Raw genomic sequence first — 24,313 nt, 5'->3', positions numbered from 1 at the left:
CCACTTTATGACCTAAAAAAAATGTTGCGACCCACGGTGCTTTGGTTCAAATAATTTCAGACACTGCAAATACCAGAGGAACAGTAACCAAATTAAAAGAAAAACAACAGTAACCAAATACCGAATTCACAATAACAGTGAAGGCAAATAAAACTTGCTTTAAATACAGTTATCCTCCTTCTCCTCTTTCTTTCCCGAATAATAGAGTATTTATTGGACCCAGCAAAGTAGGATCTGGCATTTCCAGGGTGGATAATGTACACAAGACAAATCTCTAGTTTCAGTGCATAAATGTGTGGTCTCACTGTGATCTTTACCAAGGATTCAACAGCTCAAGATAAGGGTTCATGTTTCAGAATCAGTTAAAGCAAATTGTGAAACAAAAGCGATGCCAAAGCAAATACAAATACAAGCTGCCTTTAGTTTATCATTGGGGGTTTATATATTTGGTATTGTAACAAAACAAACAAACAAAAAAGGCACCTGAAAGGAGCTTGTCCTCCAACCACACAGGGAAATGTTTCTGACGCAACCTGAATTGTTCTGTCCCCAGCTGTCTGGAGCCTGCTCTGCACATCTGTTTTTAATAGTTTCCAGGCATGTCAGTGGGAACATGATCACAAGTGGGTTGACTGCGATTTTCACAAAGGAAAAAAAGAGACAGCTAATAGATGGTCAATAGTTTGGATAGCTCTTAATTTTAATGAACAACTCCAAGAGTGGGATTCTGGGTTCAATGTCATCCAGGCACATGGTACTCTGTTTAAAGGGACATTCTGTAGAAACTGTCCTTCATATGATATTTTACACAGGGAATAGCCATTTTAAATGCTTTCATGTATTGAAAAAGTAAGATGCTCATTTGTTGACTAGATAGGGAGAAAGGGATATTATCAATATTTTATCATTTAACTCAGTGGTTGTCAGCTGACCTTCTTAATATAATGGCCAGTGCCCTAAAAGCAGCCCCTTCTCATGGGATGAAAGGTGAATAAATCCCTGGAGATACACGAGAGTGAAGTGGTATGGAGTGGGGCCTGACTCCTGGGTCCATTTCACACATGGTAAGTTGGGGGCCGGAGGCTTCCAGAACACCCCACAGAGTCTGCTGCTGGTCACTGTCAGAGTGAGCAAAAGGCATCAGGGCTACTAGAACCAGAGAGGGCTGATGCCACGCCTGAGGGTTTTTTTTTTTTTTTTCTCATTTATTCTGGAGTCAGTTAAATACAAGCTAGAAGCAAACTCATCAGAAAGAAGAGAGTGTTGGGAAATATTTTTGAAATGCCATTGTGCATTACGTAGCCACCTACCTTCTTCTCATAATTTTTCCCATCTAGAGTAAAAACTTTCTAAGTGATCATTTTACCAACCACCCTCAAGAGAACCATAGACCCAGGGAAATTTCCCATGTTGAGTCTTGTCCCTGTTGATGTATTGAAACTGTATGGAATAGAAGGTATCATTTAATTTTTAATGACTCACTCCTGTGGTACAAAATTCAAAAGTACAACAATGTGTCCATTAGCAAGTTTTCTTCTTACCCCATTCTTCAGCCAATTATCTTTTTTTTTTTCCTAAGCAGCTGGTTGCTTGTGGATCCTTTCACAGATATTCTGTGGGTGTTTCATTTTAGATCTGATTTTTTTTTTCCCCTAGCAGCATGAAGAGATGCTGAGACAATTACATAGATAATTTTGAGCTATATAATGTTAGCCAGTTCCGTAACATTCAATAAGTATGCTTCAAAGCCTAGATATTTTTGCTCAATATGGTTACTAGGTCTCACAACAGAAGCACAAGGTATAGTCTCTGGCCTCAAGAATTTATGAGCCTAACAATAAGAAAGATCGTATGCCTATGCATGTAAATGTGCTTTATTGAACCAGCATCGTGCATTGTAATTTCCTTCCCTTTGATCGAGAATCATGAAAACAGACTCTTTCTAATTTATCTTACTCTGCAAAGGTCTTTGCGTGGTGTCTGGCATGCAGTAGGTAGTCAGTAAATGATTGTTGAATGAAAGCATGGATTAATGAACTAATGACTGGAGAGTGGCTCAGAAGACATTTGGCAACACTCGGATGGGAAGATGACACTCATGTCCTGGAAGGGGTGGTGACGGTGAGACAGGCAGTAATGAGCAACTGGGATTCTGAGAGTCTGCCTCAGGAGAAAGAGAAGATGGTTGGTCCCCTGGAAAAGGCGAGACATGACCCCGAAGCATGGGAGGGCGGAAGGATGGAAAGGTGGCAGTCTGAGACCCATCTTCGGGGGGGCGGTGCAGAGTGGTGAATAGCTAAAGCGAGTGCTGGGGGTAGAAAAATGCACGGGTTGCTGCAGAGACTAGAGAGGAAGCAGAGTCTTCCTCTTGGATTTGTTGGACACTGGGGGAAACCTGGTGAGGTGGGGTTGTGATAGGTCTGGAATGTCAGCTGGGGGATTCAAGTGTGTTATCTCAAAGGTACTAGAACATGCCCAAAGGCTTCCTGAACTTGGGAACACTTAGGAAGCATAATCTGATAAACTAGGAGCCAGGTAGGTACTATAATATTTGGGGCATCACATGGTGATTGTTGGGAATGGAAAAAGAAATACTGACTTTAAAGCATCGGAGTGGGATGAGGGAGGGGAAACTGGATGAAGGCGGTCAGCAGGTACAAACTCATAGTCATAGATAAGTAAGTACGGATGTAACGCACAACACAACATGATTTATATAATGAACACTGCTGTATGCTACGTATGAAAATTAAGTGAGTAAATTCTGAGTTCTCATCACAAGGAAAAATATTTTTTTTCTATCACTTTACATTTGTATCTATATGAGATGACAGGTGTTCACTAAATTATTGTGATCATTTCATGACGTATGTAAATTAAATCATTACACTGTACACTGTAAACTTATATAGTGTGTGTGTGTTCAGTAGTGTCCGGCTCGTTGGGACCACGTGAACTGTAGCCCACCAGGTTCTTTTGTTCGTGGAATTCTCCAGGCAAGAATCCTGGAGTGGGTTGTCACTTTCTACTCCATGGGATTTTCCCAACGCAGAGTTCGAACCGGAGTCTCCCGTGCTTCCTGCATTGATAAGCAGAGTCTTTACCACTGAGCCACCTGGAAAGCCTTGTGCAGTGCTGTATGTCAATTATATCTCAATAAATCTAAAAGAAATGAATAAATGTCAAGTGTGTAGAGCAAATAAAAACACTTGAGGCAGGTGTACCGAGAGCATTTGATAATTGCTGGGGCAACAGAGAAAAAGGAAAGAGATGGTTTAAAGAAAAACCACAACTATGCAGAATGCCACCAATTTGATACCCTCATATTGACTGAACACCTACTATATTTAAGACCTTGCATGTCCCACAGAGAAGATCCATCAAATACACACTGCACCCTGCCAAGAACCGAGTAAATACCTATATCCTCATTGGGATCTTTGCTCACTATAGGCATACTCCACGTATCTGTCACATTTATTGGCAGGTCAAACAATTTTTTTTAAAAGGAAAACAAACTGAAAAATGCTCTTGAAATCATGTTAGATAGCAATCGGAAGGCTTTGTCTGCAAGGAAGACCTAACTCGTCATGTTCTTTTGCTTCTTGCGTCTTGGGTCCTGGAAGGGTTCACAGGCACCCCACCCCTCGGTCTTACCCCTCCGTGGCTGGGACTCTCCGGACTGGTTTGCTCATAAATCCGATGCTCCTTTAGAATCTGTGGTTTGTGAAGGACTGATGGCGGGTGTCACGTATCTTCATTCCCCAGCCCACCCTCCGCGGCTGGTCCTTCGTGGTGTATAACAGTGATGTAGCAGGAGCCGCAGAGAGGACCGGGAGGGGTGACTTGTTAACAAGGCAATGATGGCTGCAGAGAGCAGATGCCCTTCAGAGTCTGGGGCCAGTTTTGGATTTGTGAGTTCTTTTTGTTTCTTGGAGTCCCAAAGAAACCAGTTTGGACAGACTTCCCCTCTCTGGACCTCTTTATTCCATCTCAACACACACACACACACACACACACACTCCTCACGTGCCATAACTATGTGCCTTTGGCATTTGGTCGTCTACAACAAAAAGCGAAAATTGCCCCAGAATGTGACATGATTAAAAAAAAAAAACCAGTTAACAAAATTTGGATAAGGCTGAACAAAAACAAGAAAGAAGAAAGGAAGGAGAAATACCCCGCCTTAATCAAATCCTTCATTTCCCCTAGAGCAAGCAGTTCTTAATTATATTTAACAGACACAGCAATGTGCCACAAGCGGGTCCAAACAGCTGCGGGAACGCTGCATCTTGCGGCCACCGTGGCCGGGGAGGACGCCCCCGCCGGCCAATGAGCACGTGCCCTTGGCTCAGACGAGGATCGCTTCTGACGTCCGCGGCTGGGCCGAGGGGGGTGTGACCCGAGTTCATATCCCCTCGAGCTGTATTTTTCTGGTGGTGTTCTTTTGCAACTAAATATTTCAACCAGGCTTTCAGAGGGTCCTTCCAGATCTGTCATCTACACTATTTTTACTAATAGTTGACTGTGGATAGATTGGCATTTCCGTGAGTTGCCTCTTTGCTCCAGAAACCTGCTCAACTTGTCTCCAGCGGCAGAACAAGAGTTTTGTTCTCTGAACCTGTCACTTAACTATAGGTTTATGAACAGAAGGTTGAAGGCGCCCAAACCCCGCGGATCTCCCCTGCTCTATGCTGCGTGCTGCGCTTAGCCGCTCAGTCGTGTCCGACTCCTTGTGACCCCATGGACTGTAGCCCGCCAGGCTCCTCTGTTCATGGGGATTCACCCACTTCTGATTCCAATTCCCACTCTTGTTAAACCTGCTTCTGTCCTTAGCTGGATGTGTCTGGTCTTTTATGTTAAGAAAATATGCATACATGCAAAGGAGAACAGCCATGTGAGCTTAAGTGTTCCTGATTATTTGCAACATATTTTTCCAGCCAGGAGATTAAACTTTTTCATCTTTTTCTATTGCATTTCTTTATCTGTTTTTATCTATTGGATGTAATCACAACCAAATTGTGCTATGGAAAGAAACACATTCCATAATTTGGGCTTATTAAATTTCCCATCATCTTCCTTTTATGTTTCTTTCAACAGACATTTTATCATCCCAGAAGATCTAAGACATTTTTCCCATGTAAATATACATCTAAATCACCAAATTCTTCATTCTCATTTCTTCTCACTCAGTGCGATTCTTTTTCCTTTTCAGTTTATAAAATGGTAAATAAATAGCCAATTAAACGCTAAATCACAACACTGATTGTATTCTACTTGTTAAGTGACAAACTTCTCACATATTTACTTAATGTGTCATTATAAGTTTCCTTCTTGCCTGATAATACTTTGAACACTAGGCCATATGCTTTGTTAAAGATAGACTTTTTGTTTGAGTTTCTGAGAGAATTCTCACTACTAAATCCATCTCTAGGAATGGTCTCTAAAGTGCTGTTTAGAGACTCTGATTTTCTCTCATTATTTCCATTGGCTTAACAGGTAGTCAAAGATGTTTTCCTCTGTTGCTGTGTTAAAGACCCATTACAAATTAATAATGAGAGGAGCAGCGAATTTCCCCCAAATATTTCCTCAGTCTTCCACTGATTGAACACTACTCTGCGCATACACCAATCCCATTAAAAAGCTCTTTCACTCCAGTGTAAACAGTATCCTATTAATAGCAAGGATGTTAGGGCTGTGGCTTGCGGCTTTAGGCTCCATTATATTATTCACTCTCTCCGTGCCTCATCCTGAATTAGTGAGGGGACGTTTGGGTAGGATAGTTTAACTCTCTCTTTGCTGTCTTTGAAAACAGAGGTGCAGCCTGGAGTGGAGGAGGGGCTCCTGAAGCAGCTCCGGAGAGCTGGTACCCGAGACCAAGCTCTGGTCTCTGCTGGTCGTGTGGCCTTGGATCCATCACAGAGCCTCTGCCCAGCCTTACACACACACCTTTGTTTCCTCATCTGTAAAATCAATGAATAGAATGACGCAGTTAAAGACGTTCCAACTCCGTAAGAGGCACCAGATCTGTTCCCCAAACCTTTCATGTAGGTCTTAGCTATTTTCAGCTAAGTTTTAACTCATCAACTTTTACCTAGAGATTTTCACCCTTGACTGCAATGAGAATCACCAGTGGTGCTTTTATTTTTAAATTGTTTAGAAGAAAGAGAGTGAAAGTGAAGTCGTTCAGTCATGTCCAACCCTTTGCTACTCCATGGACTGTAGCCCGCCAGGCTCCTCCGTCCATGGGATTCTCCAGGCAAGAATACTGGAGTGGGTTGCCATTTGCTTCTCCAAGGGATCTTCCCAACCCAGGGATCGAACCCATGTCTCCCACACTGCAGGAAGATGCTTTAACCTCTGAGCCACCAGGGAAGCCCCTTTAAATAGTTTACATATCTATTAATATTTATTTATTTTGGTCTCAGCATGGAGGCTCTTAGTTCCCCGACCAGGGATTTAACCCGCTTCCCCTGCATTGGAAGCGTGGCGTCTTAACTTCTGGACAGCCAGGGAAGTCCCACCGGTGGTGCTTTAACTCTGTGATGCATCAGTAGTTTGGAAAGTTCCTTGGCTGATTTCTGCGTGAAGCCAGAGCCGAGAGCCAGGACAGTCACCTGAAATGCAGGCATTCAAATTTCTGTCTTTAACTTTTATTCCTCTGAGGAACATCATGAGAAATTGCTTTGAGTTCAACAGTAAATGTAATAATAAAAAGGATGATTGTAGTCAGAACTAGAACGGTCTGTAGTATTCTGGTCATGAAGGGGTATAACACCTCGATGAGGTAAACATCACCTGATGAAAAGAGCGTCAGAAAACTAAGTTGCACGTGGACATCTGAGGATGCAGGCAGTTAACCAGCCTGCCCTGGTCTTTCCTTTTCACAGCTGGAGGAATAACCGCTGGTGAAGGTGGGGTTCTGCATGGGTCAGCTGCTCAACCACACTTTCCAGGCCCAGGAGGTGCATGAATGTGTGCTCAGTAGTGTCCAAGGCTTTGCGATTGCATTGACTATAGCCTGCCAGGATCCTCTGTCCATGGGGCAGGCAAGAATATTGGAGTAGGTTCTCATTTCCTCTTCCAGGGGAATCTTCCCAACCCAGGGATTGAACCCAGGTCCCTGCATTTCAAGGAGATTCTTTACCGCTGAGCCACCAGGGAAGCCCCAATGTAATTACATCAGACAAACCGGACAGAATGTACTTAATATTTCCTTATTCTAGTTACCATGTTTCCAAATTTTTATGTTTATAAATAATACTTAAAGTAAATGAAAACTTAAAAAATATAGGTGATGAAAAGGAAGCATAAAAGGACAGCTGTCTTTCATATGTAAAGAGCTCATGTAACTGAAAGTAAAACACTAATTTAAAAAAAAATGAACAAAGGACACAAAGGAGCAATAGCTCAAAGGAAGAAATAAAAGTGGTCACTAGATAGGTGATTAATGTTCATATTTATTAATGAATAAAAACTAACAAGAAAGGTGGCAGTAATAAACCATTTTTTGCCCTATTAAATTAGAAAAAATTTCAAAAAGTGATATTTTAAGAGTGTAGTGGTAAGGCTTCCCCAATGGCTCAGCAGGTTAACAACCCGTCAGCTAATGCAGGAGATATAGGAGATGTGGATTTGATTCCTGTGTTGGGAAGATCTGCTGGAGAAGGGAATGGTAACCCACTCCAGTATTCTTGTCTGGGAAATCCCCTGGACAAACGAGCCTGGCAGGCTGTGGTTCATGCGGGCGCAAAGAGTTGAACACGACTGAACACACACACACGTACTACTAAGGAAGTTGTCAGATGCTATTGACAAGAAAATAAATTGATAAAATGTTTTCTGGAAGACACTTCGAAAACATATATCAAAAGTTTAAAATGGTATACAGTTTTTAAAAGGTATGTGTCTCTAAAACAATAAAGCTCTGTTCTCAGAGAACAGAAACTCAGACAAAAATTTATGTATAAAGATGTTTAATGTGTCAATGAATAAAATAATTAAAAGTAGGGACAAATTAAATGGCCATATAAATCTATGCACTGTAAAACCATGCAGAATGTGAAGTAATTTGTGGAAAAGGATGGAAAAATTCTCACACTGTCATGTTGGATAAACTTATTATGAGACAGTTATGTAATAAGATTTTTATATATATGCATATCAAAATGACTGAAAGGAAATACTGGTTTTCTCTGATTATTATGAGTGGTTTTAAATTTTTTCATTGTGTTTACCTGTTTTCCATTTTTACAATGAGACTCTTACGCAATGAGAGCGAGAATGTAGGCTGCTGCTGCTGCTGCTGCTAAGTCGCTTCAGTCGTGTCTGACTCTGTGCGACCCCATGGACGGCAGCCCACCAGGCTCCCCCGTCCCTGGGATTCTCCAGGCAAGAACACTGGAGTGGGTGGCCATTTCCTCCTCCAGAGCATCTTCCCAACCCAGGGATCGAACCTGTGTCTCCTGTATTGCAGGTGGATTCTTCACCTGCTGAGCCACCGGGGAAGCCCCAAGTCTCTGGGCTTAGTGGTCTCTTTTTAAGGAGTAACGATAACCCAGGGGACGGGATCTTGATCCTGTCAGTTGCTCCTGCTCCAGTGACATACGTTGTCCATCAAACTTCTAATTATCTAAAGTAATATTCTTAGTTTATCATTCTAAGATATTTGCAGTCCTACAGAGGACGTTTCAAAACAACTGCTATGGAAATTCACAGTGACTACTTAACGTGTCTTAACGCAGCTTTAATCCTGTAAGTTTCACACAAGATGAGTAGGAATCATAACACTAAAGAAATCACATCGTAACTCAAGAGATTGAATCAGCTGACATGTGCCTTGAGTGTTTTAGAGAAGCTCAAAGAAGAGACAAAGTCCTGATGACAGGAAGAATTGAACAACTCAGAAACTAGTAATAAAGATGGGAAACTTGGGTTTGAAACTCCAAGCGTCCATTGACATTTTTGAGTGGATTCAGCTGGTGGTTTGGTTCCTCTTTTTCTCCATCTGTTGTCTCTGTGCTTCTCCTTCTAGCTGTCAATTCCTTCCCAGAGATGTTCAGAATTTTTTTTTTCCTGCTAAGTGAGAGTGAAAGTGTGTATAGAAAACAGTCCCTGCCAAGACAAAAAAAAGGTCATCTAAAGCACAAAAAATTACTGCATCAGCATTTAAAGACTTGGCTGCTCACCTGCTCACCTGAATGTTTTGGATGTCCCAGGTGGCACTAGCGGTAAAGAATTCACCTGCCAATGCAGGTGACAAGAGATGTGGGTTCGATCCCTGGGCCAGTAAGATTCCCTGGAGAGGGGCATGGAAACCCACTCCAGTATTCTTGCTTGGAGAATCCCATCAACAGAGGAGCCTGGCTGGCTATGGCCCATAGTCGCAAAGAGTTGAACACAACAGATGAAACCAACCACGCATGCACACATGCACATATCACCAACTCAGAGGACATGAGTTTGAGCAAGCCCCAGGAGTTGGTGATGGAAGCCTGGTGTGCTGCAGTCCATGGGGTTGCAGAGTCGGACACGGCTTTGCGACTGAACTGAACCGAACTGAACACACACACACACACACACAGGACACTTTAATATAAACATGAAGACACTTTTACTGAATGTTGACTTTATAGCTCGATTTGTAACTAGCTGCTTGGTCTATGGTAGTCCTTTTCTAGCAATTGTTCACTAAACTATATAAGCAAATTTGATCTCTTTTGGGGGCATTTTATATGATAATAACATATTACCGAAAAATGGTCTAGAAAATATTTATTTTTGTCCTCAAATATTCTTCCCTGACACACTGTCTCTTTGACAGTGCTATTGTAGGATAACTCTGACATTTAGACCATCAGGAATGAATGGGAGCTGACAACATGCTTTAACCTAAATTGTAAAGACTCTTGTCTGGCTATTCAAGTCAAAACCAGAGTTTACATAACCACCTAGCATGGTTTCTGGTTATGTAAAACGTGACTGAATAATCTGAATCCTGGATCAAAAGCTTCCTCCACATGAATGGTTTAGTTAGGGGGGAAAAACCCAAGACTGAACTGTGCCAATGAAAGCATGGATCATTTCACATTTCGCTTTGTGAAAGAGCAGAAAGTAAAGACAAATGAGGACTATACATGGGGCACATCAGAACATCAGGTCATGGAAAAAATAAGCCTGGAAAATGCGGGGGAGAGAGCCAGTGACTCAAAGAAAAGTCACGAGGACCTGGCAAACTTCCAAAAGACACTGAACAATAGGGGACAAGAGATGCTTGTCTTGGGGACAAACAGCTCCCAAGCTATAAATTCAGGTCCTCAAATGTTTCTTGAGCCTTTGCTAGGAAATGCACCTTCTGGGGCTTCCCAGGTGGTGCAGTAGAGAAGAATCCACCTGCCAATGCAGGAAACAGAAGACTTGGGTTTGATCCCCAGGTCAGGAAGATCACCTGGAGGAGAAAATGACAACCCACCCCAGTATTCTTGCCTGGAGAATTCCAGGGACAGAGGAGTCTGGCTTCGGGCTACAAAGAATAGGGGTTGCAAAGAATAGGACATGACAGAGAATGAGCAGGCACACATGTGCACCTTCTGGGTCTAAAGTGCTGCGTGGAGAAGGTATAAAGGGTAATATGTTTCCCTCTTTGACTTCGAAGCATTGAGAAAGGCATGAAGACAGAAAGCCTTCACAGGGGATAAAAAAACAAACATAAGAAGACTGTTCAGTTGAATATGATAATGCTGAATATACACGGGAAGTGAACATAAATATTATGGGCTATCTGGGACATGTTAGACTCATGGTGAATTTGAGACGTACATTACAGTCATGGAGACAATTTGGGTATCTGCGGAGAAGAAAAGAGGGGTTTCAGGAAGGAGTAGATGTTAGGCAAAGTATTAAAGTTGGGGACAAGCATAGCAAGCATGTGTGCATGGCTGGGAGACCTACCTGGTGGGGGTAAAACGGTGTGAGCTGTGGCCAGATCAAGCGTGATGTTGAGTGATACAGTGAGGTGTTTGCCCTAAAACAATTAGCAACAGAAATAATAAAAAAAATCAGAGATGTAGTGACACATTATATTTCATAAGGTTACAGTGTTTGTTGAATGATAAAATTTAAGCAGAGAAGTGGCATGAAAATTGATGCTTGTGGTAGTAAGTGTCGGTGAACACTGATGCATCATGTGGTCAAGGGTAACTGATTGACTTCCATGGGTCTCAATGTTCTCATCTGGAAAATGGGAACAGTAACATATATGAGGGTCATTAAAACAATAAAACAGGGTTAATATATAATGGTACTTATAAAATATAATGCACCTATAAGTTATGATGACAGGGCTGTGGTGAGTGTAAAAAAAGGCTTTGAAGTCAGATAACCCTGAGCAAAAATTTTGCTCCTCTATTTACTTTTTCCTCTTGGGCAAGTTATTTAACCCTCTTATGCCTCCATTTTATTGTTTTTAAATTGGGGATAATAATATATCTGCAGGGCTGCAGGGATGAGATCTTTTTCTTTTGTGCTGCCGAGAACTCTTTCTAGACCTGCTGGTCCTTGGCTGTGTGTTTGCACATAAGAAAGAAACCTTGAGCTGTTGGTTTGAGTTTTCACCCTTGTTGAGTGTGCGTGTGTGTGTGCATGTATTCATGCATATATAGGCTTTGCATTGGGAAACTGACTAGCTTCATTTCACGGGAAGGGCTTTTCTTAGGTGGGGGCAGTCAATCCCTATTGTGGAAGCATTAGCTTTCCCCAAGTAATTTCTTCAGGCTTGACAGAAGTGTTGAAGATATTTGACCTAAGAATTATCTGCTGCCTAAATTTAGGGTGGGAAGAGGAGGGAGGATGGGAGTTTGGGCAGGTGGGTGTGCAGCTGAGAGATACTGTATTAATCTCTCTCTCACCATGTGAGATCTGCTGACTCTGAGCCAGATCCCTCTCTGGGGCTTGATGTTCTCCTGAGCAAACTGCATTCTAATCCTTTTCTCCACCCTTGGAGACCATGGCTTCCTGCACCTCTTTCTTTTATCCACTTTCCAATTTCCAGAGCTCTGTTGAAACTGGTTGAAATCCCTCCCTGGTGGTGACTGTCCTTCTCTTCTCTCCACTTTGTATCAGGTTCCTTTTTGTACTTCTGTGCTTTTCCTTCAGGAGGAACTTGGGAAGAACCCCAAGCAGATTCTTTTATATGGTCTACATTTTCAACTGGAAGTACTTCACAGGTGAATATTTCACATCCTAAACTGCAACGTTGCCCAGCAGATATGTCATGTTTATTTCACAGATGAAGACACAGAAAGGTCACTGTGATTAAGTAAGTAACTGATCCTAAGTTTTGCTAGCAAATGGCTAAGCTGAGATTCAAACTGAGTACGATACTTCCAAATACTCTTATTTCTCCCTAAAGGGGAGATTTGAGGAATCTGTTTCCTTAAAATGTGTAAGGAAGGGTTACTCTCTCTTTGGAAGACAAGGATGGACCTTGAAAAAGACTGAAAGCTTGGAGTATGTGGGTGCCCAAAAGTACACTTCCAGTGCTGTTAACAAGTGTTTGGCCCATTTTAAACCTCTTTTCCTTTATCTAGGGGCTTCCTTGATGGCTCAGACAGTAAAGAATCTGCCTGCCATGTGGGAGACCTGTGTTTGATCCCTGGGTGGAGAAGAACCCCTGGAGAAGGAAATGGCAACCCCTTCCTGTATTCTTACCTGGAAAATTTCATGAACAGAGGAGCCTGGCGGGCTACAGTCCATGGGGTCTCAAAGAGTCAGACACGACCAAGCAAATAACACACACGTTGGGCTGCTCTAACCATCCAGTCACTGCTAACAACTACACATGGAAAAGGCTATGAGATGATATAGGGAAATCCCATCCTAATGATCTATTTTAGCTGCTAAAAACTCATCTGGGTCTGCCTTCCTGCACTCTTCAAGTATGTGAGCCGATAAATTAGCTTTATGCATAAGCTGACTTGGGTTTGGTTTTTTGTCACTGATAACCAAAAGATTCCTAACCAAGACCCTGGGCATGGCAGTCACACTTGCATATGGTAGTGAATGATTTGCATAACCATTAATGCTCCAAGCACTGTATAAAAAATATCCCTAAAATGTTGTCCTAAAAATCTTAATTTTTGACTTTAGCTTGGATGTTTTTTTCCTAAGGAAAAGCTGTAAAAAAAAAAAAAATGTTTGTTCAGCATGGCTTTGTACAAAACCTACTGCCTTTATTTCCACATTTGTCTTGGTTATTGTCATCCTATATCCCAGGCATGGAGCCTGATGATTTTGCAGACTCCAATACATATGTGGATATACCTTGTCCCCTTTCCAATTTTCTAGCAAATCCCCTAAGAATTTCTTTTTCAAATGGCTGGTATTTCTTGAGTGAAATTTGTTCTCTCAGCCTCACGGTAAGCAGGGATGCATTTAGAAAATTCTAATGCACCGAGAGTATTTTTGAAACTTGTAATCTACCAAGAGAAAATGCCTGACCACATTTCAGCTAAGCTACTCCCACGGGGCCAGGATCAGCTAAACGCAGAGAACTGCCACTTTACATTTCCAGCTTAAACTGTTCTGCTTGGTCCTCTGCTTTCAGCACATTCCCCCAGTAGAAAGAAGGACGCCTCCCTGTTTGGCCCTCAAGTGGGCTGCCTCTTGGCTCTAATGCAAGCCTGGTTATTGGAAAGGGAAGTAGAGCTAGCCATAGTAATAGAGAAATGAGCCACAGACATCAATCAAGACTGAACTGGACATTGTGTCTGAAATATCCGACGTGGCGATCACTGCAGATCACACTCACCGGATAATTGTCAGTTTCCTGTTTCCTTTGTGCTTTGTTCTATGGAGCCACCACACCACAAGGAAGCTGATACTCTGTCTCCATCCCTGCATGCCACCCTTCTGTCAGCCATGGGACGATTCAGCTTTTAGTGAAGCTTCAGTTTCAGCAGCTTCATGGGAAATACCCCTCTACCCTCATTGAAGAATCTCAAGGCAGAGAGTATCTTGTACTCTAGGTACTTAGTAAACACCTTCTCTTTCCTTTTTCTTTTTCTTTTGATTGCACTGGTTCTTTGTTGCAGTGATTAGGCTTCTCTCGTTGAGGCGAAGAGCTTAGTTGCCCCTTGCATGCGGGATCTTAGTTCCCCAACCAGGAATCGAACCTGTGTCTCCTGCATTGAAAGGCAGATTCTCAACCACTGGACCACAAGAGAAGTACCATATACCCATCTATATGCTTTATCTTGACTTTCTCACAGAAGATTCCACTTCTCTTAGGAACAACCATTAGGAATCCTTGAAACTTTCAGCAAAACTCAGGAGAATTCTAGAATGTTCTATTAATAACTAGATTGTCAAGCTCTTTTGTTTTCAAGATAAAGAGAAGGTGAAAAGTAAAAGTGTTAGTTGCTCAGTCATGTCCAACTTTTTGTGACCCCATGGTCTGTCTGAGCTGAGTTTATTCACAGAAATACCGACTTTAGAAGATCCTGCTGAAACAGGATCAGAAAATATTTTGGGTTGATGCAAACCCACATCTCCTGTGTCTCTTGTATTGGTAGGTAGATTCTTTATCACTGAACCACCAGGGAAGTGAAGTGGTGGAGATGACGCTCAAACTCAAGACTGCCCATCCCAACGTCCATCAGTGATACTTGGGTGAAGTAAGAACCCAAAAGGCTGGATTGAAATTATACAATGAGAGATGTATTATAGCTTTAGAGATATTAGGCCAGTGGTTGTCAGAGTGTGCCTTTCAGGGCATCTTCTAGGTCTTTTCTCTTCCCATTGAAAGCTGGGTTTTCCTTAGCTCTTTTAACCAAAATAATTCATCACAACAGATTAAATGCAGACCAGATATGAGAATCCAGCTGTCTTTTATTAAGCCAGATACTGAATAGATTTGCCAAAGGAGGTAAAACAATCATGCTCGTCACAGTAAACTTTCTTTGATTTGGAAAGAAGAGTTAATTTTGTAAAATAAAATGTATATTACACATGTTAGTATGCAATGGATTCATTACAGTTATTTTAACAGATAAAAATTTTAATCCTCTTTTAATTTCTAATATAGTAAATATTGATAGGTATAAACTCTGTAATCAAAAACTCTTTGGAATCTTTAAGAGTGTTAAGAGATATCAATAACACAGTATCTGAGAGCTGCTGAGGTTGCCGGTCTCAGAAGGAAATTCTCAAAGAGAAATCTCCTAGTATTTGAACTTATTCTTGAGTTCTCCTGGTATGACTTTGTTGGCCAACAACTAGACTTTGTCTTTGAAAAATGATAGGTTTGTTTTCCACAATAACAACAACCTGGAAAACTAGAGCCCGAGTTCTTTTTTTAAAAAATTAATTTTCATTGCAGTATAGTTACTTTACAGCGTTGTGTTAGTTTCTACTATATAGCAAGGTGAATCAGCCGTACATGTACTATATCTCCTCTTTTTTGGATTTCCTTCCCATTTAGGTCACCACAGAACACTGAGTTGGGTTCCCGGTGCTATATAGTGGGTTCTTACTGTTGTTCAGTTGCTAAGTCGTGTCTGACTCTTTGAGACCCCATGGACTGCAGCGCCCCAGGCTTCCCTGTCCTTCACTGTCTCCCAGAGTCTGCTCAAACTCATGTCCATTGTGTCGATGACACCATCCAACCATCTCATGCTCTGTTGCCTCTTTCTCTTTCTGCCCTCAATCTTTCCCAGCATCAGGGCCTTTTCCAATGAGTCAGTTCTTCGCATCAGGTGGCCAAAGTATTGGAGTTTCAGCTTCAGCATCAGTCCTTCCAATGAATATTCAGTGTTGATTTCCTTTAGAATTGACTGATTTGACTTCTTTGCATTTCAAGGGACTCTCAAGCATCTTCATTCGCTATCATTAGTTATCTATTTCATACAGATGGACCTAGAGACTGTCATACAGAGTGAGCTAAGTCAGAAAGAGACATATCATTTATTAATGCATATATATGGAGTCTAGAAATACGGTATAGATGAACTTACTTACAAAGCAGAAGTGGAGCCTGAGTTCTCGACAGCTCTTTATTAGCCATTGGGTTCAGATCTCTTTCCCACCCAACTTTATTAAAAAAAAAAGAAGAAGACAAAATGCTTGATTTGAGCTTTGGGAACAGAGTTACTGAGACACGGACTTGGTTGCGTTGGCTGAGAACATCATGTGCCTGTCGGAACACTGTGATCACAGCACGAAATGTGATGTGGAAGATACTCTTTCAGGGCAAAGGGGCCAAGGGAGCATGAACATCCGTGATGAACCAGATGACTATAACACGGTGCATTTTACAATTTTATTTAACTTTTCACCTTCACTCTCTGTTCCCCCCTTAGCTTTTGCCTGAGGGGGACACAGAGAGTGAAAGCAAGTCCCCAGCAAGAAAAGGAAGCTGAAGCCCAGGAAATCCACAAATTAGATAAGAAGTTTCTTGAATTATCAAGGATTGTGGGTATTTCTAGATCGAGGAAACTGGCAGAAACCTAATTTGTTTTCTGAAAGCTCTATCTAATGGTGGAGGCTCTTTTAAAGTTTCTCAGAAGTTGGGGGTATTATTCCCAGCTTAGACAGCTAGCAATTTAAAATTATTAAGAATGGCTTAGCCTTCAAAGCAAATTCCAGATTGTTTAATTAGTCATGTAAAGTGCTGGACGTTACTCATCATACAAGAAACAGGACTATTTATTAGTTTTGAGTGCAATTAATTGCCTTTTAGGTTTTCATGAAAGGGCAAAAGTCCATTTGATTTTCAAGTTTACGTCTGTAGCAAATTGCACTTAAGAGATTTTGGAATTCTAAATGAGTCTAAACTTCGAATTTAGGAAGCAGAGTTTCAGCAAGGTTTGCTACACAACAAGCTCTTATGGAGCCTGCAGCTATGAGCTTATCTCCAAGCCCTGGGGATCTTAACAATGGGTTGTTCCAACTGAAATTGAGGCTGAGAGAATGAGGCCCCTCTACCTAGGTCTCAGGATAAAAGTAGCCAGAGGGATTTGAGAACGAATTGACTGAGGCTTGGAGGAAGCAGAGTGAGTTGGAATCTGCAGGGCAACACACATTGTAATAGAAATCAGATATATTTGAGGGACAATTTGTACTTAGTAAAAAGAATTCAGGGACAATAGCTGATTATATTGCAGGGCAGCTGTCATCTCTAAACTGTCCTTAGAATTTAACACTTATTTAAAATTCAATTTCACCACATTTTATTATTACTGTTTTCAAAACTCTGTCTTAGGTGTAATGTGGGAAACAAAATATGAATGCAATGGGCCTGCCCTTTAAGAAATCTACAATCCAGATGGACAATAAAATATATGTGAACATTTACCATCTAGGACAGAGTGTGATAAATGCTAAAATAAAGGCACTAAGGCACTAACTGTTTTGAAATTGCAGAAAAAGGAAAGTTTGATACCAGTTAGCAAATTTGGGAAAGTTTTCATTGGATGGTAGTCTTTGACATGGATCTTACAAAGAATGACATTCTAATGAAGATAAATGGAAGGACATTTCTGACTAGAGGAATGATTTGAGTCAGTGGGTAGATATAGTATATAGATATAGTGGGTAGATATAGTAGTTTAGGGCATATGATATTGTTGGGCATTTTGGATAAGTGGAGAGTGCCCTTAACCCCAGTCTCAGTTAAGGGCAATCACCCCACTCATGAAAGTGAAAGTTGCACAGTCGTGTCTGACTTTTTGTGACCCCATGGACTATACAGTCCATGGAATTCTCTAGGCCAGAACTGGAGTGGATAGCCTTTCCTCTTCTCCAGAGGATCTTCCCAACCCAGGGATTGAACCCAGGTCTCCTGCATCGCAGACCCCACTCATAGTGATGGGCAGACCTAGGCAGGTGTGCGTTTTGCCAAGTGACCCTGTCAGTACCGTCTAAGCTGGGTGGACCAGAGAGGGGCCATAGCTGTCCTGTGTCCCAGCCTGAAAAATTCTGCATAAACAGGAGACAGCTGGGTTGATTAGGGTCTTGATTTTGGGAAATTACATTGTGGAATAAAGAATCTGGCAGTTAGGTCTGGGAAATGAAGATGAGAGGAGGCAAACCCCGGAAGAAGCCGTGAATAGAAGAGGGCATTATGAGTAAGTAAGTGATATCATGAAGAAGCTGAAGTCACAAAGCAGCAGAAACCATGCAGGAAAACCAGGCAGACGGTGGGCCAGTCAGGTGGTACCAACAGCAGTTCCCATGTAGCTGTGCTATATATCACTTGCAGGACTCAAGCAAGACTGATGCTGAAGTCTGGAGCTGCTTACATTCACTTTCTCGCTCCACAGTCTGCAGTTCTTGATGGGGCCATAGTTCCTATTTTTGATTTCCATAGGATGCTTTTCTTTCTTGTTGCATCACATGTTCATACCCTAAAACTCAGCTGGATCATAAAGAAGGCTGAGAACTAAAGAACTGATGCTTTCGAATTGTGGTGTTTGGAGAAGACTCTTGAGAGTCAACTTGGACAGCAAGGAGATCAACCCGGTCAATCCTAAAGGAAATCAATCCTGAATATTGGAAGGACTGATCCTGAAGCTGAAATACCAATACTTTGGCCACCAGAGGCGAAGAGCTGACTCACTGGAAAAGACCCTGATTCTGGGAAAGACTGAAGGCAATAGAAGAGGACAGCAGAAGAGCAGGTGGTTAGATAGTTTCCCTGGCTCAATGGACATGATTTTGAGTGAACTCCAGGAGACGGTGAAGGACAGGGAAGCCTGGCATGCTGCAGTCCATGGGGTGGCAAGGAGTTGGACATGAACAACAGCAAAACTCAACCAGGTATGTTGGCCTGAGTAAGCCCTGCAATGAGCCTGGCTATGCCATATGATGTGACTTTAACAGAGGGAGAAGAAGGGCGCAGAGTCAGGTTGGGCACAGTTTGTGGATGTCAAGGGATTCTGTATAGATGACTTAATGCTTTTGTCTGCTTTTTGCCAGGCATTTTGGATTCAAAGATGCATAAGACTGGGTCTCTAATTTCAAGGTGAAGAGAATAGGGGCAATCAGCAGACGAATGGATAAGGAAGCTGTGGTACATATACACCATGAAATATTACTCAGCCACTAAAACGAATTCATTTGAATCAGTTCTAATGAGATGGATGAAACTGGAGCCCATTATACAGAGTGAGGTAAGCCAGAAAGATAAAGACCATTACAGTATAATAACGCATATATATGGAATTTAGAAAGATGGTAATGATAACCCTATATGCAAAGCAGAAAAAGAGACACAGATGTACAGAACAGACTTTTGGACTCTGTGGGAGAAGGCGAGGGTGGGATGTTTCGAGAGAACAGCATCGAAACATGTATATTATCTGGGGTGAAACAGATCACCAGCCCAGGTTGGATGCATGAGACAAGTGCTCAGGGCTGGTGCACTGGGAAGACCCAGAGGGATCGGGTAGAGAGGGAGGTGGGAGGGGGGATCGGGATGGGGAATACATGTAAATCCATGGCTGATTCATGTCAATGTATGACAAAAACCACTACAATATTGTAAAGTAATTAGTCTCCAACTTATAAAAATAAATGAAAAAAAAAGAGAATAGGGGCACAAGGATAGCTATCACTGAAGATTAACATATTAAATATTGGGCTACCATCCCACTCACAAGATTAAATATTGAATGTGCCAAAGATGTATTCATTAAGTCCTGGAAGGGAGGGGCTATCTGAGCAAGCTTTCCAGAAGCCACAGCGATGCAAAGAACTTGAAATATTCTGATTCCATTAAAGAGTTGTGTGCATGCGTGCTCAGTTGTGTCCGATTCTTTGTGACCCCATGGACTGTATCCTGCCAGGCTCTCTGTTCATGGAATTTTCCAAGCAAGGATACTGGAGTGGGTTGCCATTTTCTACTCCAGGGGATCTTCCCAACCCAGGGATTGAACCTTCGTCTCCTGCATTATAGGCAGATTCTTTACCACTGAGCTGCCAGGGAAGCCCCTCCACCAAAGGGTTATGAGCAGGGAAATAAAATGAGTAGATAAATACTATAGAAAGGTGACTTTTGTCTAAGGATAATTGGATTACTGAGAGGCTGTTATCGAGAAGATTAATTTTAATATTTGGGAGGATAATTCAGTTGTAGAGGAGGGAGGTTGGGGCTCTTGAAAAAAAACAAAAGAAGAGGGAAATAGACCCCAGGATGACTTCAAAGGTAGAAGCAACTCACCCTGATGCTTGATTCAATGTAGTGGATACTTGAAGGGGTGGGGTGGGGTTAATGTGGCATCACAGTGATGCCGAGAGGACACGCCCCTCCACCTCTTGAATCTGTCTTTCTTCTCCTTTTATGAAGGCTGTCTTGTCCCTAAATGGTGGCACGATGATGGTCTCAGCAGCCCCAGTAAAAGAACAGTGCTTTCGCTGAGACTTTTGATGCTCTTGGAGGGACATGCTGGTTTGGCAGGCTTGGCCACATGCCCTTTCCTCAGCCAGTCACTGTGGCCCACGGACAGACTATGCTGCTAAGGTCATTGTCAGTCCTGGATTCTAGGGTTGACCCCATCTCAACCACAGGCAAGGAGTGACAGAGATGGGTGACTAGAGAAAAACAGGGCTGTTATTGCATCAAGGGAGAGAGGATTTAGGACAGCATAATAACAGGTACAACTTCAGCTACTAACGATTTATTCTCAGAGAGACAGCAGCAGTATTGAAGCAGGATCTTATTTCCCTGCCCAGGGATTGAACCCACATCTCTTACATTGGCAGGCGGATTCTTTACCACTGAGCCATCAAAGAAGCCCTGTTTTTTTAGGTGTAGTTTTATACTAAAAAGGACCTTAATGTATACTCCTGAAGGTTACTGATTGCTTGCTTGCTTCCTTGTTTGCTGTTTCCCCATGGAAATCAAGGGAATTTTGTTCCTTTTGTAGCTGTTTCCTTATTTCATCATCTCTCTGGGTTTGCTTTCAGTTTGCCTCCAGTTTTGGTAGAACGGAATGTCACATGGCTGGCTCTGGTGTGCTCGCTGGGTTGTGTGTATTTGCAGATCAGGAACACCAAGCATAGCAGCTCCCCTCCAGAGCCCTGTCCCCAGAGCAACCTCCCCACCCCGAATCCAGGCACACAGAGTCCTAGGGAGCTTGCAGCTGAGCCGGGAGGTAGCAGAGCATGCGTGCGTCTTGTGGTTGGGCCACCTCCAGGATTCTCGCCACTGTTTTCCCAGCTGAAGACAGAGTCCACGAGGCTGTGGCTGAATGGGAAGCCCTCAGTTTCATCACCAAACTGCAGACACTGACAGCTGGGTCCTCAGGACTACTGAGCCGCGTGCAGTGTCCCCTGCGGCCCCTAGGGGAACCTTGGTTTCTGGGTGTGGGTGTGTTGGCCAGTGGCCAGGCTTCTTCCTGGAGTGACCACCTTCTACCTAAGGTCAGGCTCTGGAGCTCTCGAGGTCAGAGTGGCTCTGACCTTTTTTTCAAATTTTTATTAATTTTTATTTTTGGCTGTGCTGGGTCTTCGCTGCCGTGTGGGTTTTTCTCCAGTTGTGGCAAACAGGGGTGGTTCTCTGTTGTGGTGCTCTGGTTCTCCCTGCGGTGGCTTCTCTCGCTGCAGAGCAGGGGGTCTAGGGCACGTGGGCCTCAGTGGTTGTGGCCCCCTGGGCTCTAGGGCACAGGCTCAGGAGTGGGCGCTCAGGCTTAGTTGCTCTGCTGCACGGGGGATCTTCCCAGACCGGGGATCAAACCTGAGTCTCCTGCTTTGCCAGTTCAGTCCAATCACTCAGTCCTGTCTGACTCTTTGCGACCCCATGGACTGCAGCACGCCAGGCCTCGCTGTCCGTCGCCAGCTCCCGGAGTTTACTCACACTCATGCCCATCGAGTCGGTGATGCCATCCAACCCTCTCATCCTCTGTGCCTGCTTTCCCATGTGGGTCCGTTATCACTGAGCCGCCAGGGAAGCCCGGCTCTGACTTCTGAAGCCAATGACCCTGGATCAAGCTCTGTGTTGTCCGGTGCAGAATCCTCATGTGGCTAATGAGCCCTTGAAATGTGCTTTGTCTGAATTGATATTGCAGCAAATGTAAAGCACCCACCAGATTTCAAAGACTTAGTGACCTCTGGATGGAATGGTGTCCTTTCACCCTCAGGTTCATATATTGAAGTCCTAACTCCTAGTGTGATTGCAGTTGGGGTAAGGAAGTGAGTAAGGTTAAATGAGGTCATAGGATGAAACCCTGATGACCAGGAAGCTTGCTTTCCCTTTTGGCCATTATGAGAGGACACAGGGAGAAAGTGGCCATCTGCAAGTCAGGAAGTGGGCCCTGACCAGAAGCCCACCAGGTTGCGCCCTTCACTTGGACTGCCAGCCTCCAGAACTGTGAGAAAGTAAACTTCCGTTGTTTAAGCCCCCTGCAGTCTATGCCTTTTGCTATGGCAGCATGAGCAGACTAACATACTATATGAAAAAAACAATGTAAAATATCTAATTAATATTTTGTATTGATTATTTATTGAGATAATGCTTTGGATATAGTGGGCCAAATAAAACATATGATTAAAGCTAATTTTATCTGTTTCATTCTCCTCTTTAAAAAAAGTGGCTCCTAGGAAAGTTGAAGTTATGTATGTGCCTTCCACAATATTTCTATAGGACAGTGAGCACCTAGACCTTTGTGCTATCATCACATTGCCTTAAATTTCTCCATCAGTTACTGCTCAGTCCCTGTTCATGAAGAATCTCTAAACTTGTCTCTACCTTATGCAATATTCTGTTTCTTTTCCCTTTAGTATCCAGGACATTAAAACCAGACAAAATAAAATGGGGAAACACATAAAAACTCAAGACAACAAGAGCTCAACAAAACATGCTGTATTTCTCTGGTTTTTGTATATTATTATTATTTTTGATTAAAGAGATATTTTTTTCTCTCCTCTTGATCTCACTTCTGCCTTACATTCCTGCTCATTGAAGCCAATATTGAGGAATCGAGTTTAAAGTTTGTGGTGTAGCATGACAAATCCCCTGGGGAAAACCAGCCCAAAGAAAGTTGGGGAAGTTTCTCTGCTTTTAGACCTGAGTTCTTAGTTGTTATTACCATATAATGAGAAGGTTAATGAAAATGGGGGAACAGAGACTCCTGTTTTTTTGTTTTTAATAAGTCAGGGCCCCATTGAACTGTAGAGAGGGCCGTGCTCTCAGGCCTTGCTGGCTGGGAGAAGGGAAGGTTCTGCTGAGCTAGATTGATGCATTGTTGACAACATCAAATGGGCACCTGAATAGGTTCGGGAAATTGGAGACTCCTAGCTCCTGTGACCTAGAGCTAGGGAAATGTTTTGTAAACAGCAGAGCAGAGTGCAAGATGTCCTGGATTAATCCATACGCTTTGGGAGAGTGTTTACTTGGGAAGGCAGCTTCTGGTGGCAGATTCATAATTGGAATTCATGGTCTCCACTAGTAGGAGCATCACGAATTATTTCAAACATATAATCTCCTTAGTACAGCCCTCGATTTTCTCAAATTTTGTCTTTTGCAACAAATACTGCTGGGCATTTACCTTGAACTAACAGACTCACTCAGTTGATTTTTGAAATATGTCTGCCAAGTAGTCAAAGTTGAATAGCCAAAGTGATCCTGTCAGTCATTCTTCCCAGTGAAAATAGTGTTCCATGAAGATAGTCATATTTCAGTTGTAATTCAAACGATCGCATAAGTACTTTTCCCTGAAGGCATGCAGCAGAAGTACTTTATGGGCACCTCCCATTTTATCCAAACAGAACATTTAAAAAAATGTGTATGTAAGAGCTCAGATTAATAAGTTCATTCTTACTGCTTCATCAAGATCATTAAGTAAAACTAGCTTTCCCTCCCCCCCCCGCCCCTCCCCCATAGCTGCTAGTTCAGTTTGTTCCTATTCCTGGGTCTGGGCTAAGGGCCAGCAGCTTTACCCATGTTTTTTTGCACCATCAGTGCAAATGTCAACACAGTGAAATGGGAAAAAATTTATTATGAAAGTAGTTTTGAACTCCAGCACCCTCTGAAGGAGCTTCAGAGACCCCTTGGGGGTCCAGAGATGGCACTTTGAGAAACTAACTTGTATGATTTAAAACATCAGCAGGTGTTTTGGTGGTGCGTATGTGGGTCTCCTGGTGATTCAGAGTTCTAGACAAGTAAAGGATTCTCTTGGCACAACTGCCTCTCTGAGACTGGAGACGGGACTCTGCCGCGACCGGAGGAAGAGAGGCAAAAGCTGCGTTCTCTCATCCACACATGACGCCACGAGTAGCATCGTTTTCTCACTTTTTTTTAACTTTTTTTTTTAATTAAAAA

Source organism: Cervus canadensis, chromosome 28, assembly GCF_019320065.1.
Source record: "Cervus canadensis isolate Bull #8, Minnesota chromosome 28, ASM1932006v1, whole genome shotgun sequence".
NCBI classification, from domain to species: domain Eukaryota; kingdom Metazoa; phylum Chordata; class Mammalia; order Artiodactyla; family Cervidae; genus Cervus; species Cervus canadensis.
This window is presented reverse-complemented; position numbering follows the sequence as displayed.